The sequence below is a fragment of the Erinaceus europaeus genome, chromosome 7, assembly GCF_950295315.1.
Source record: "Erinaceus europaeus chromosome 7, mEriEur2.1, whole genome shotgun sequence".
NCBI classification, from domain to species: Eukaryota; Metazoa; Chordata; class Mammalia; order Eulipotyphla; family Erinaceidae; genus Erinaceus; species Erinaceus europaeus.
The window spans coordinates 113,442,287-113,458,169 of NC_080168.1; the positions used below are offsets into that span (position 1 = coordinate 113,442,287).

Genomic DNA, 15,883 nt, shown 5'->3' on the forward strand with positions numbered 1-15,883 from the left:
TTCTTGGTAGATATAAAACTCACCAGGGCATGAGATTATTGAAAAAAAGGTCCTAGCCAATATAAGAATAGAATATTTAAACCAGGTAGACAGTTTGGGCAGTGCTGGGCCACACACATGCAAAATGCCACTGATGCTGAGTTAGCCTTTTCTTCTCTTTCTTTCTTTCTTTCTTTCTTTCTTTCTTTCTTTCTTTCTTTCTTTCTTTCTTTCTTCAATTTAGGAGACAGAAAGAAAGGGAGCCATCCCTTAGTGCTAGAGCAATCCCTAGTGCAGCTGTTGTCCTTCCATATGGGGTCAGATTTTGAACCCACCAGGTCATTAGAAAGACAAAGCAAAATCCTATCAGGTGAGCTATCTTCTGGTCCTCCTGACAGACTTTCTAGATAAGAGTACATTCTGGAAAGTTACTGACTCTTCATCTTCTCTCCCCAGCAATGTGTTTCCAAAGATTGCACTGTATCCAACTTCTCTGAGAATTCTTTGGTTAACTTTTTCACTTAGAGTAAGAATGAAGTGTTTTGGGGGTGCTAAAATGCCTTTCTCTTTCTCTTACTTCTCCTTCCTTTTCTTTATCCTCCTCTCTTTCAAATTCCAATGTGATAAATAAAAAAAAAAGAAAAGCAGTAGAGACTAGAGAAAATATTGATAGATCTGTTAAAATGTTTAAGAGGCAGAAAGATATAGTATTACAGTCTGACAGAATCACATCCTTTACCCTCAGCCTATTAACATAAGACAATCCTACGTTAGTTTATGTACATCTCAGGACATTTTCAATAGGCAGAGCTCTGAATATAGTGTGTCAATTTTGCAATTTCAATGAAATAAAAGTAGAGAGCCAGAAGACATAATCTAAGATGGGTAATTCTAAACTTGAAACATTATCAGTAAAAATGGCTAAATTAAATGTCATCTTAATAAAACACCATTAGTTAATAGTGCTCTACTATGGTATGCTAATGAGGTCCCTACAGTATGCCACTGAGCCAAGGCAGGTCACATTAGCAGCTTGGGTTACCTAATTGTTTCAGGTCCTATCCCAAGGGTTAGGGACCCAGTAGATAACAGTACAAAATCTCTGATATCTGGATACATTCTAATTGGGGGAAACGGGTATCCAGAAGACAAGATATATTAAAGTTTTTATGAACAAAATATGGTGAAGTAGAATGTCTGGGTGGAGGGGTGTTGGTAGAAAAGAGAGAAGTTAACTGAGTAGAGGGAACATCTGAGTGATAAGGAGAGATCACAAGAAGGCCCAGGAGAAGAGCAATCCAGGATGAAGGGAGATCTAGTAAAAGGTTTTACAGTTGGAATACTCATGGGTGGCTCCAATGCAAAAAAAACTATTAGCAAAGTCAGAGCAAAATGAAAAAGTAGTGATGAAGGAAGTTCAGAGGCCTGCAACCATGAACTCATAGCCCATGGAAAAGCATAGTTAGATCCTAGACAACCACTTCAACCATGACTCAGTGTTGTGGAGTAGGTGTTGCAAAAGGAGATGCATCTAGGTGGATCTGGACTTAGATGAAGAACAGTCTCACGAGGAGTGACTTTCTGTCCTTCTCTAGATTATCCCCAAACAGAAGATTTTATAAAGAATTGCAGATGAGGGTAGTATCACCATATCTCCTTATTTAGTCATATTGTAAATATTCTACTGGACTTATGCTTTAAAACAGTATTATTTCTTTTACTTCTAGAGAGAAATTGAAGAGGCAGTAGTTAGTTACTAGAACTATGGTATTCAATCTCATCTTCTTGGTTAATTTACTCACTGGCACTATTAAAGTAAAATAAGAATACTGAACCAAATGACCACCTCAGGTCTTGTCCAAGGTAGTCTAGGTTCTAATAGTGAAGGAAAAGGTCAAGTTAGGTCATTCTTTGAAGAAGACAAAATGATTCTACTGTTCTCACTATCTCTACTTGCTGCTACCAAAAGACACTACATAAGAGTCTCAGTAATACTATGTGGTTCTGCTTGATGTCTAAATTTCCAGGACCACAGATAGCTCACCCTATAGGACACATGCCTTGCTGTGCAGCAAGCCATGAGTTTGAGTCCCAGCACCACAAGAAAGCACCATGGAGGCACTACTGGAGTGCTGTTGTGACATCTCTCTGCCTATCTCTCCCTCTCTCTTCTCTCAAAATAAAGGGAGAAAGGAGGGGAGGAAGATAGGGAGAAGAAGAAAGAATAAACCATTGGGCAGTGGGGGGGGTGAGGTAGGCTTGACAGTACCATACATGTATAAGACAGGGTCATTCTCCAGAATCACATAAAAAATGTAAATATAGGGCTAAAAGACAGTTGAAAAAATGTTCAAAGTCACTGAATATCAGAGAAATGTAAATACAGACAACAATGAGATAGCACTTCACTCCTGTAAGAATGCCATATATCAGAAAGGAAAGTAACAACAAAAATTGGAAAGGTTGTAGGGGGTAAAGGAACACTTCTACACTGCTGGTGGGAAAATAAGTTGGTCCAGTCCCTCTCAGAGGCCTAGAAATGGGCATACTCTATGACCTAGCAATTCCTCTCCTGGGAATATACCCAAGAAAAGAAACACACCTACCCAAAGAGATCCATGTACATCTCTATTCATAGCAACACAATCTGTAATAGCCCAAACTTGGAAGCAACCTAGATGTTCAATAACAGATGAGTGGCTAAGAAAGTTGTAGTATATATGCACAATGGAATACTACTCGGCTATTAAGAATGGTATATTCACCTTCTTCACCTCATCTTGGATGGAGCTTGAAGGAATCATGTTAAGTGGAATAAAGTCAGAAAGAGATGGGATGATATAACTCATAGACAGAAGTTGAAAAATAAGAACAGAAGGGAAATCACAAATTAGAACTTGGACTGGAGTTGATGTATTGTACCAAAGTAAAAGACTGTGTGGGGGGTGGGTAGGTTTTTAGATCCTAGAAAATGATGTCAAAGGACCCAGTGGAACGTATTATTATGTGGAAAACTGGGAATTTATTTATTGTTGAGCATAAAACATTAATCCCCCAATTTAAAAGAGAGAGAAGTTTCTCTGAAGAAAAAAAAAAAGACGGTGGGTGGTGGTCAGGTCCTGGAACATGATGGCAGAGGACATAGTGGGGGGTTGAATTATATGCTACACATATACAAACTATTGTGTTTTACTGTCAACTGTAAATCATTAATCCCTCAATAAAGAATTTTTTTTTAAAATGAAGCTATTAGGTCACTTTTTTCACTTCATCTTGGAAGGAACTTGAAGTAATCATGTTAAGTGAGATAAGCCAAAAAGAGGATGAACATGGGATGATCTCACTCATAGACAGAACATAAAAAACAAGAACAGAATGAGGGAAGTAAATTTTGGACTGGGTTTACTGTACTGCACCAAAGCAAAGGACTCTGGGGAAGGAGGGGAGGCGGGAGGGCTTTGAGGTCCTGGCACATGATAATAGAAAAGGACCTAATTTAGGGGTGAGAGTGTTTCATGGACACCTATCACGGTGAGAGCAGAAATTATACCCATGTGTCAACAACTATACTAATCATTAGCCCCCAAATAAAAAAATTAAAATATATATATAGATAAATAATTTACAACTGGTATGTCTGAGGCATAATGGAGAAGAGAGACTTCATATACCTTTGATAGTTCCTTAAAAGGTGGGGCAGGGGAGCTAGGTGGTGGCATACCTGGTTAATCACATATATTGCCATGTACAAGGATCTGAGTTTAAGCTCCTGCTTCCCCACCTGCAGGGGGTAAGCCTCATGAACAGTGAAGCAGGTCTGCAGGTGTCTCTCTCCTTCTATATCTCCTCCTTACACCCATCTCCATCAATTTCTCTCTTTCTTATCAAAAAATAAATAGAAAAAGAAAAAAATGGCCATCAAGAGTAGTGTATTAGTCATGCAGCCATAACCATGGTGGCAAAAAAAGAAAAAGGAAAAGAAAAGAGAAAGAAAGAAATCTATAGGAAAAGAAAGGGGAAAAAAAGGTAGAATTTAAATCCCAGAAGAAGGAAGACCTTCTCTAAGTTTTCTTTGGTTCAGTTCTCAAGTGTGAGCCACCACAGTGCCTTTGAAACTATTACTTTTTCAAACCACCAGAGTCAGGCAGCAGTGAAAAGAAGTCCCAGCTGGAGTCGAAGCTAGACCAAATGGCAGATACAAAATCAGGGCAACAATTCATAGGTTAGAAATTCTGACAGGCACTTGGATTTTCTCAGTGAAATCAACAGAAAAGATGACAAATCAACATCAGGAAATGACTATAACACTAATAAAGTTCAGCCCTTCTAACTGAATTCTGGTAGTCTGGTGTCTCCATTGAATCAATACTGTCAGTCACTTTGCTGGGCATTAAAATACTCTCCCACCCACATAGTCCTCATCCCTGCATCTGCTTACTAATTCACCTAAACTTCACTGCACAATTAATTTATTCTTGCTTCTAGTTATTGTTAAACTTAAACCTACTCTTTGGGAGGTATATACAAATGCTCAAACTTTATTTAGTGAAACTTCTGACAAAGATGCACAAAATATAATCTAAAGAAAACACACAGAGATACATGCACATGTAGAGAGCAATCTTTAATAAACTGGGTGTGAGTCTTGCAGAGCAGGGCAGAAATCACAGGTGTGATTGTGGAGATAATGCCTATGAACAGAAAGTCAATTCCAGTCACAGTTTACCAGCACACACACAGAAGTCATTAACATATGGGAAAGGGTACTCTACTCCTCTGGGCTACAGGTTAACTCAAAGTAAATAACTACAAGGGGAATTCTTGCATATGGAGCAAATGGAAGCCTTAAAAAACACAAATGCGTGCACGCACACACACACTTGTAAAAATGCCTAAGCAGCTTTCACCTTTGTTTGTAAAGCCTACTAGGAGGTATTAAGCTTCTCTAGGACTAATAAATCTAGTAGCTAATCAGGAATAATGATCTGCCAGGAAAAAGTGAAAAAAACATTGCTCTAAATACAGTAACTGCTTGGTGCTCCTCTGGGGCTGGGAGAGTTCACTAGATCACATCATGGGCTATTATTCCATGTCAATTTATTCCATGTGAATGGAAATTGAAAACAAACATCACCATGATTTAATGTATTTTATCCTACTGATAGCATTATTTTTTTTCAAAAAAGACCCACAATTGAGAGTCAGGCGGTAGCAGTAGGTTAAGTGCACGCCATGCAAAGCGCAAGGACCAGCATAAGGATCCCAGTTCAAGCCCCCAGCTCCCCACCTGCAGGGGAGTCGCTTCACAGGCGGTGAAGAAGGTCTACAGGTGTCTGTCTTTCTATCTCCCTCTCTGTCTTCCCCTCCTCTCTCCATTTCTCTCTGTCCTATCCAACAACGACGACAACAATAATAACTACAACAATAAAACAACTAGGGCAACAAAAATAAATAAATAAATAAATATTTAAAAAGACCCACAATTTCAAGAGTCTCTAATAATATCCAGAGACTAAATTTCAGGAGTAGTTCTGAACATGGATGAGGGGATGGTTTATGTTATGTGGAAAGAGAAAGAAGACCCAGAGATGTATCTGTGTCACAAAGCCTTATATCATGGCATACCTATGGAATCAGAAAACAATCTGTTAGCTTTTCATCAATGTGGGACTGATTTTATTCTGCGCCTTCTATGTAAGATGCCTCCCTGAGTGCCGTATCAGAGGACGAGGCCTGTCCTTCAAAGTGAGTCAGTGTGGAATACAGGGCATGGCACTACAGCAAACCCTGACTACATCCTCTCTCCAAATCTGTTCTAGAACCTTATCAAGTTTAAGGAGTGGGTACCGATCATCCTGTTTATACCTTTATTGCTTTTAAAAAATGTGTTAACATAAATAAGATTCTAGTTTTCAAAAAAGTGTATCTAAAAGAGTATTTCCCAACACACTATCTCCAAGTAATGATATCATCACAGGTGGCTTTGTTTTGCTGCAAAAAGGGTAGTGAAGTTCTCTTGAAATAATGCTCCTGCTACAGATTACTAAATTGACCTCTAGGGACAGCAAATAACCTTCAAGATTCGAGAGATTTGGGTCATGTTTATTATTCTACTCCAAAGCAGATAAGAGTTTTCATGAATGGTTACCGCCTTGCTAAGGCCAAAGGCCTACTGGGTCCACACAACTAAACTGGAAGCAGCAATGCCTTCACAGTACAGTGAGAGGGCAGAGAGGCAGAAGGAATATTGGGACAGGGGTGGAGCTATACACAAAGATGCTGTATGACAAAGTAAGATGCTGAGTTTGAGTGCTAAGTACTAAGTACAGTCCTTTCTTACAGTCAGTGATCTGTGGGGAAGTGAAAAGAACATGCTCTCAGGCCTACTTGCTATTAGTCTATGTGGCCCTGAGCAGTTTCTCCATGTGTAAAATGGGGAAGCTGCCCGCCTGCCTAGACTACTACTAGGGGAACTGAAAAGGACAGATTGTACAAAGTGCCTAGTCAAATATCGAATAACTAAGAGCACTCAACTAATGTTAACTTCCCACCTGACTGCTGAAAGCCACACTGTTTCTTCTTCTATCTGATCAAAATAAGTTAAAAGTTTGACCTTGGTATATCTGAATACTACTGACCTCCACGGAGCCACCCACGTCAGCTCTTGTGTTAACAGACCCAGAGGCTGAGTCAGCCTCTACAGCTTTTGCTCTCCCCATCCAAAGGCCAAGTTTTCTCTGGGGATTGTACAACTTGATGAAAAAAAAAAAAATCATGGGAACAAACAGTACAGAGAGAACATTTCGCATGCTGTTTCAGTCACTACAAAGTTGCTGCATCATAGCCTTCAACACTGCATGGGATGCTGCAGCAGTTTCACAAAGGCTTTTGAGCCAAATGTGGATTCTCATTAGTGGTGTTTTGGACAAGAACCATTCTGTAATGAAATCAAGAGGCCCTGCTTATCAGGAAACTAGGCCTCATGAGAAAACAGAAGCAGACACATGGCCGAACTACGCTTTTTTTGCTTTTTGCCATCAGGGTTATTGCTGGGACTCAGGGCTTATAGAACTCCACCACTCCTGATGGCCATTTTCCCCCTTTCCTTTAGATAAGAGTGTGGGAAACACAAAGATACAGAAAGACAGCGGAGGAGAGACACCACTCCTCCTCTTGTGAAGCTTCCTCCCTGCATGTGTTCCCATTTGGTGGCCAGGAATTTGAACCTGGGTCTTCACTTGTGGTAAAGTACGCTCTACTAAGTCACCTCCTGAACCCTTTAAAAACTATTTGCAGGACTCAGGAGATACCACCAGTGGTAGCACAAAAGACTTTCATGAATGAAGCACCAGCTCTGGCTAAAAAAAAAAAAAAAAAAAGTAGGGGCCAGGTGGTAGAGTGTAGGTGTTACAATGTACATGGACCTGGGTTTAAGTCCTTGGCCTCCACCTACAGAAGGAAAGTTTCATGAGGAGTGAAACAGTGATGTAGGTGTCTCTCTTCCTCTCTCCCTTTCTATCTCCCCCTTCCCTCTCAATTTCTGTCCCTATGCAATAAAATAATATATAAACAAAGTATTTCAAAATTTGTATTATAGTTTCTTTAAATTTTTGTATATATTTCTATATTCAGGCAGTTGTCAAGAATCAAGAAACTGAGCTAAATATTTCAAATTCTAAAGCAATAAGTCATTTATTATTATCTGTATTTGGTGTGATGCTCAAAGCCACTGTACTCAATGCTGTTAAGTCCTAAAGTGATACATATTAATATCCCTACTTTTATTTAACAGATGAGAAACTTGAGGCTATGGAAAGTTAAGTGCTTTCGCCCCCTCAGGTCGTTCTGCTCATGAAAAAGAGTTAAGACTCAAACTCAGGCCTCATGACGGCAAAGCTGTTCCTACCATATCAAAAACTGCCTCTCATTAACTCCTCTGTCACACAGAATAGTTGTTCTTACCTTCCAACTCTTCTTTCTCATAGTGAATGTTGAGAATTGTACTGGTCCCACCCTGATCCACCACAGCTTCTTCATCTGGTCTCTGTTGAAACATAAGTAGTTACAGTTAAATGCATACATTTAGTCAGGCACCTACTGGAACACTGTGTATAGGACAATTACACAACACTTAGGAGAAAATGTGCAATGGTTTACATATATTTTGATTTATGTATTTATCTTCTTTTATTTATTTTTATTAGGACATTGTTTAGCTTTGGTTTTTGGTGATATCTGGGGACTGAACCTGGGACCTCTGGTGCCTTAGGCATGAAAGCATTTTGTGTAGTCATTATGCTATCTTCCTGGCCATATACATAGTTTTTAATTTGAACCTCACAATAAGTTTGAGATGCAAATGTGACTGTCATTCTCTTTTATTCTATAAATGAGCAGCCTGAGACTCAGAGAACATTATAATTGCCCAGGTCACACATGTAAAAGGTAGAACTAGGATTGAACTCAGGTCTTGACACCTTCTACCCTTCCTGTTTACTGACACATCTATATGACATGTTGTCATTTTAAGTGGTATGAACCATATGTTCTTACTTGATATTAACTGGTCTCTCTTCTCTGCAGCATTTGAGTCTGTTTACTACTCTGTTCATGAATTTCTCTATAATACTGTATCATCTAAGATCTTCTTCCTCTAGCCATAACTTCCAAGGAAGAATGTTCTGCCTTTTGTTTTCCTTACTTAAACCTCTTCCTTCCTTTTTCCTCCTCCACCCTCTTTCTTCACCAGAGCAATGCTCAGTTCTGCCTTATGAATGCAACAGGAATTGAACCTGTGACCTCCAAGCTTCAGGCATGAAAGTCTGTTGTGTAGACCACTCTACTATCTCCCCAGATCCCTCACTTGATTCTTTGAAAACTGTGTGGCTCAACCTCTGAGATCTATATGTCTAAATCCAAACTTATCTCCCTCCCAAAATTCGTGCCACTGAGCTCCTTCATTTACCCCTACCCATAGTAGCATCATTTCTTAGTTCCACTTGAACTTTTAAACTGATGTATTATTCATTCCACATGTACTGCATGACTTTTGTCTGATTTCATGGTAATTCCCTCTCCCTCTTTTTATTTTAATGAGAGATACAGAAAGAAGGACATAGAAAGACCAGAGCACTACTCAGCTCTGGCTTATGGTGCTACTGGGGATTGAAACTGGGACCTCAGAGCCTCAAGCATGAAAGTCTTTTGCATAACCATTATGCTCTCTCCCCAACTTCCCTCTCCCTCTTTTCTTCTTCTTTTTTTTAATAATTTATTTCTTTATTGGGGAATTAATGTTTTACATTCAACAGTAAATACAATAGTTTGTACATGCATAACATTCCCCAGATTCCCACTTAACAATACAACCCCCACTATGTCATTCATCATCTTTCATGGACCTGTATTCTCCCCACCCACCCCAGTCTTTTACTTTGGTGCAATACTCCAATTCCATTTCAGGTTCGACTTGTGTTTTCTTTTCTAATCTTGTTTTTCAACTTCGGCCTGAGAGTGAGATCATCCCCTCTCCCTCCTTTCAATCAAGTATTCCTTTATAATTTCTCTTGAATTCATTCTCACCTCTCATCTAATCTATCCACCACCCTCCAGTTCTTTCAGTCATGCTGAGCATTTTTTCATTTATGGAACCATACTCACCTTCTTCCCTGGGTGTTTCTCCCTCTTACGAATTCTCACACCACCCCCTTTGCCTCCACCCTCGCCAGCAGCAGCCAGCACTTACTCATCATTCTATAGGTTTCATCCTAAATGCACTTTCTTGGAAACTTCCCTGACAGCCTCTATTCTGAATTAAGGTAGGTCTCCCATACATATTCTATCACAGCACATTGTACTTCTTAGTAATGAAATCTCTCTGCTCCTTAAGGGGGGAACATATTGATCTTCCTTACCACTTTTCCATAGCACCGTGCCTGGACTTTTCACAGAGGTGTTCAATGAATCTTTATTCAAAAAGAGTATAATGGCACCTACCTTATCCAGAGTCTCACAAGACTGTGATTTTTTTTTTTTAATCATCTCTTATTTCCCTTAACAACCCTACAGACAGGACTAGGTTCACTGATCCCACAGGCACAAACACATTCCCATTTTTATGCCCCTGCTCACCTCATTCAGTCATCTAACATTCCCTTCCCAGATCTCCAGCAAACTAAATCTTTACCACCCTGCCATTTCCTGCTCAGATGGCCAGCTCACCATTCTAATTTTACTGTTTCAAAGTTATCAGTTATGCTCCCCATATAAGACATCCCTGAACATAATATAATCAATTTTCCCAGCAAGGAGTTTTTGAGGCAACCTGAATAAACAAACTTTTAGGAAAGTAGGTGAAATGGACAAGGTCCAATTATACTATTTTATTAACTTACTTTGTTTTTTGAGGAGGGGGGATGCTCCATAATCCATGGAGTTCTCCCTTCTTCACTCCATGGCGCCTGGGACCAAACCCAGAGCCTCACATTGCAAGACAAGTGCTCTACCACTGAACTGTTCCTTAGCTACCTAAAGTTACTTTTATAAATAATGAGAATAATGCTAATAAATGAGCTCGTTATTTTGAAAACTAGTAAGATTTTTCTTTGCCCTTTCAAAAATGGACTTAGCATTGAGGTACAAAAACTATGTAAGTTTCAGGAGTATGTCCTGGATTTCCCACATAAATTATACCAGAAAGTGATCCCACACAGTATATGACAGAACCTTCTTATTGTAGAGGAGAATAATGAAAAATGAATGATAGAATGAACACCGCCACTCTGTAATTCCTAATGGATTACACAGCTTTTCAATAGCCACCGGCATCACAAAAAGAGACAACCAGACATGATGTAATTCCTAACAGGACAACTCATCACCATCCATGAAGTAATCTTATCAAATAAAGTGTCCCTATATCTGAGAGTGCTTCTAAATCCAAATACCAATTTACTGGAAATACAGTAAAACAGAGTCTGCTGAAAAACATCACCACAAGAATATAATCAGTGAAGTTCAGATAGTTGAAACTCTATAAAACAAACCCTAGGATATATGTGTGTCACTCCCCACCAAGCTACTTTTTTATAACTGAAAGGAGACCGATACACAGAGAGAAGAAATCATTAGGTTAAAGACACAGTGGATGAATCAGTCATAATGTGTAGACTTTATCTGAATCCTGATTAAAAAAATAACCGAAATAATTTAATTCTTTTAAAAAAAATTTAAAGCTCTACCATATATAAGCTGAACTGGGGATGGAACCCAGGAACTCACACACACCAATACTGTCAGTACTGTCCTCTGTCTTATGCACCATCTCCCTGACCACTTTAAATAATTTTTTACATGATGACATTTGAGACATATGGAAAAATTTAAATGTTGACTAGATTTTTTTTTTTTGGTGGAACCAGAGGAAGGGGCTCACACATGGGCAATTTCACTGCTCAAGGCCACATTTTCATGCAGACAGAGACAGATAGAGGGGGACAAGCCATAGCACCTGTTGGTATGCTTCTAATTCTGCTTCTAAAACCCCTTCTGTTTCATTAGTTTAATCCCCCCTGCTTAACACTATATTCTATTTACATAACCACTGTTAACTAAGCACCACCCTGCCTGCAGGGCATTGGTTTAATCCCCACTGGTTCACGATGTCTTTTTGCTCCGCCCCCTCCTGTAGTACACCCTGATTTCCACCAGTCACTTTTCGCTCCACCCTCTCTACGTCACATCCTGTTTCCACCCTACTTGGCGAGTATATATATAAGGACAGGATTGTAATTATATATAAATAGCTTGGCTTAGATTGCACTGCTTCCCAGCTCAGCCATGAGTCTCTGGTCCTCTGTCTCCCACCCGCGAATCTAGTCCGGCAAGCACCAACATTTCTTCCGTTGTCATAGCACCTTCCATGTGGTGTCTGAGCTCAGACCTGAGTCACACTCACCCTGTCTAGTGAGTTAGCTCTCTCTCTGGCTCTAGATCATTTATAATGTTAATTTTCTTCTTAGTTGGTACGATGAATGTTTTTTGAGAACCTTTATCTGTTAGTGAATTTATACATGAAACTGAAAAATAACATGTATATAATATACAATGTACATAAGAGTGCTTACTTTTTCACAGTTTATAAAATCATGCTATTTAAAATATCCAAGTTCTGGGGACCAGAAGATAGCATACCCAAAACCTATACACTACTATGTGCAAGAACCCAAGTTCAAGTCCCCCAGTACCATGCATAATACCAAGGGAAGTTTTATAATGGTCAATTGTTAATACTGTTGCTCCTCTTTGAAATTAAAAGGAAAAAAAGAGGCCAAAACATAGCAATTTCATTCCATTTAGGTCCTAAAGACTCTGATATAGTTAGTTCTAAGAAATAACTTTTAAGTGGAAAAAAAGTCACAATATTCTATACATATTTGCTATTTGTTTACTCTGCTTATCTTTAAATCAGAAAATCCCTAGAAGCAGGAGGCATACATTTCCTCTCCATGTTCTCTCAGAGCTAAACACAGTAGATTACCATTGTCAGTATCTTGTGCTCCTATAAATACTAGGAAGGTGGGTACTGAGTCCATGTTCACTATTATATACCTAGTACAATCCCCAGTATATACTAGACAATCAATACATTTTGATATTTGAATATTCATTATTTTCTGCAGTTTTATCACATGATCATTTATTCTTACAAAATTTCATATATAAGTATCCACAAAAATTATTTACATATACACATATGATTATATCTACATGTAAAGAAAAATTACTGCTATATGATTAACTGCATTATTATATAAACTAATGAAAAGTATAAATATATGTAAATACAACTGTTGGACCTTGAGAGCTTGTTTGGAGGTTCTAGCAGGGGAGCGCAGCTACTCGTATACCCTCAACCAAAGACGGGTCCATCTCTATTCGGGGAAGGCTGTCCTCTTTGACCAAGCATGCAGCTTCGGGAGGGACGCACATGGAGCAGTGAGGGAGGAAGGGGTCACCCACCTAGCCAGCCAGATCAGCCGAATCAACCCTGGCGATCAATGGGGTGACAGATGTCGCAGCCAGATCGCCCTCACATCCAATCCAACTATTGGATTGTCAGAGAAACCATGATGTATTTTTCTACATTTTTTCTATGCAAAATATATTATGACTTTTCCAACAACACAATCCATCATATATTTTTGACAATCCATTATATATTTATATATGAATAATTTTTAGTTTGGGTTTCTCCACAGGTTTGTAATATATAGAGGACAGGGACCAATTAATTACAAAGTTCAGTACTAGCCACAGATACTTGACAAGGCATAGATCACAGCAGAAATGTAGAATAAGAGGGGTGGGGAAGGAAAGAATGATTTTTTGACATTAAGACTAACAAACCAAATGCAAAGACGAAGGTCAATCATCTGAAAAATTCAGACTGAAAAATCGACTACTTTGTTTCCTTAATTTAGATCGACTAACCATAGCCTATATTCACTGAATAAATGTTTATTTGCTTCTTTGTTATACCAAAGAAAACAGAGTCACTGTCAAACTCCATTAGCCATTTAAAAGCATTTGAAAGGTCAAACTTGACTGTGACTCTAAATAGACTTGTTTGGATACTGGTTTAAATGAGACAACTATCACCAAAGAAATTAAAAGGTACAGAAATATAAACAAATGAATGATTCTTGGATTACATAAAGAAATTAGTGTTAATTTTAAAATAAAGGGATCGTGTGTAATATGCTACAGCATTTATGACTTAATTTTTTTTCCACTAGTTTCTGCTAATGAAATGATAGCTTCTGGGATTTAGAGAAGAATAGAAACATAAATGAAATAAAACCAGATGGGTTATATGTCCATTGCTGAATTTAGGTAATAAGTAGATGACAACTGATTTTATAAGTCTCTCTTTGGTACACACGTGAAATGTTTTATAAATGTCAAGTATATATGAAATTTTCTTTAAAAAATTTCTCTTTAAAAAGAAAATGAACATCAAGTCTCATGGTCTGTGCTTGCTGCAGATTGCTGCTACCTCCTCAAAAACATCATTTTTTATGGCAGAGATTTCCTTTTATTTTTTTCATCTTTTTATTTGTGATTAATAGTGGGTTATCAGACTGTAAGATTACAGTGTAGAGTTCCACACCACACCCATCACCAAACTCTGTGTCCCCCACCCTCCCACCTCCCAAAGATAACCACTATAATTCTCACAAAGTCTTAGAAACAGTTTGCTTGCTATATGATTAATTGTATTATTATATACATAAACTAATGGAAAATATAAATAATGTAAATACAACTATTGTTTTTACAACTTCTGTTTTTGGTTTTTTGTTTTCTTTGTTTGTTTGTTTGAAGTTTATGTGTATCACTTCTCTAGATTCCATATATGAGTGAAGCCATCCAGTTGTTGTCTTTCATTTCTTTACTTAATTTGCTAAGCATAATCGCCTCCAGATCCATCCAATTTATCCCAAAGAACACACTATCTATGGAATATATATCCCATAACCTCTTTAGCCAGTCATCTGTTGATGAGCATTTATGTTGCTTCCACTCTTTGGCTATTGTAAATAATGCAGCTATGAACACAGGGGTGTATATGTCTCTCCAAATTAGTGCTTGAGTGTCTTTTGGTAAGTGCCTAAAAGTAGTACTGCTGAATCATAAGGTAATTCCATTTTTATTTAAGGACTCTCCATACAATCTTCCAAAGGGGCTGCATCAGTCTGCATTCCAACCAGCAGTGCAGGAGAGTGCATTTTTCTCCACACCTCACCAGCACCTGTCATTTCCTGTTTTATTGATGTAAGTCATTTTCACAGGTGTGAGATGGAATCTCAGTGTAGTTTTAATTTGCATTTCTCTAATGATAAGTGAAGTGGAGCATTTCTTCATGTCTGTGGGCCATGTGTATCTCTTCTTTAGAAAGCTGTTTAGTTCTTTGGCCCACTTTTTTTACTGGGTTATTTTTATTTCTTTTGTAGATCTGTCCTCTTTATAGATGTTTGCTACCAGCTGCTTGTTAGGTGTGCAATGTGCAAATATCTTCTCCCATTTAGTGGGTTGTATGGCAGAGATTTTTCTAAGCAAGAATTTCTAGGGTTCCTATGAATGGGTTTCAGAGGATTACACATGAGTGTGCATTTCTCTTGGGGAAAACTCCATAACCTTCATCAGATTTTCAGGGAACCCTGTGACTCAGAAAATATTAGACTCATGAACATGACATTATATAAGATTAGGAGAAAAAGGGAAGGGGCAAGGAGAGGGAGAAACAAAAAGTGAACCAGAGAAAAGGTCTTGTTTCTAAGTCTCCACTTTTTCTGTCTTTCTTTTTTTTTTTATTGGGTGTCGGGCTGCGCCGTGGAGAAGAAAGAGAGGAGATCTGGAGCGAAGAGGGAACACAAATCTTTACTCACACAGGCACCTCAGAGTTGGGTGAGAACATAGTGGTTTGGGCCACGAGGAGGTAGCAAAAATGGCCGCCTCCCAGACCACCCTCCCTTGCGTCTAATCACCAATGTGAAAAGCAGGCAAGAAAGACAAGGGGCAGAAGATGAAGGGCTTTATAGGGCAACAACCAAGAGTGATGTGTCGGGATAGGATTGGTTGAAAAAGGCACTGCAAGAATATCACGGGAAGTGGCAAAGCCTGAGGGGACAGCTTGGCAGATGTGACTGCATCTGCATAATTCCCCAGCAATTGAGAGCTTAATGGTTTACAGTACAGTTTCTCATCTCACTAAGATAAGATAGGTGCAATTACAGAAGCCAGACCTTCCACCCTCTGCAACCCACAACAACCCTGGATCCATACTCTCAAGAGAGATAGAGAATGGGAAGGCTATCAGGGGAGGGGATGGGATATGGAGATC

The 15,883-nt window shown here is 38.8% G+C and overlaps 1 protein-coding gene across 1 annotated transcript in view; it reads right to left on the reverse strand.

Annotated features, from left to right (window-relative positions):
- Window positions 1-8,020, reverse strand: part of SLC4A8 (solute carrier family 4 member 8) — an 85,913-nt gene extending 77,893 nt beyond the window's left edge. The window contains exon 1 of the mRNA XM_060195349.1: window positions 7,942-8,020. The gene's annotated coding sequence lies outside the window, so the exon portion shown is untranslated. The remainder of the gene's footprint in view (window positions 1-7,941) is intronic.
- Window positions 8,021-15,883: the final 7,863 nt, after the last annotated feature.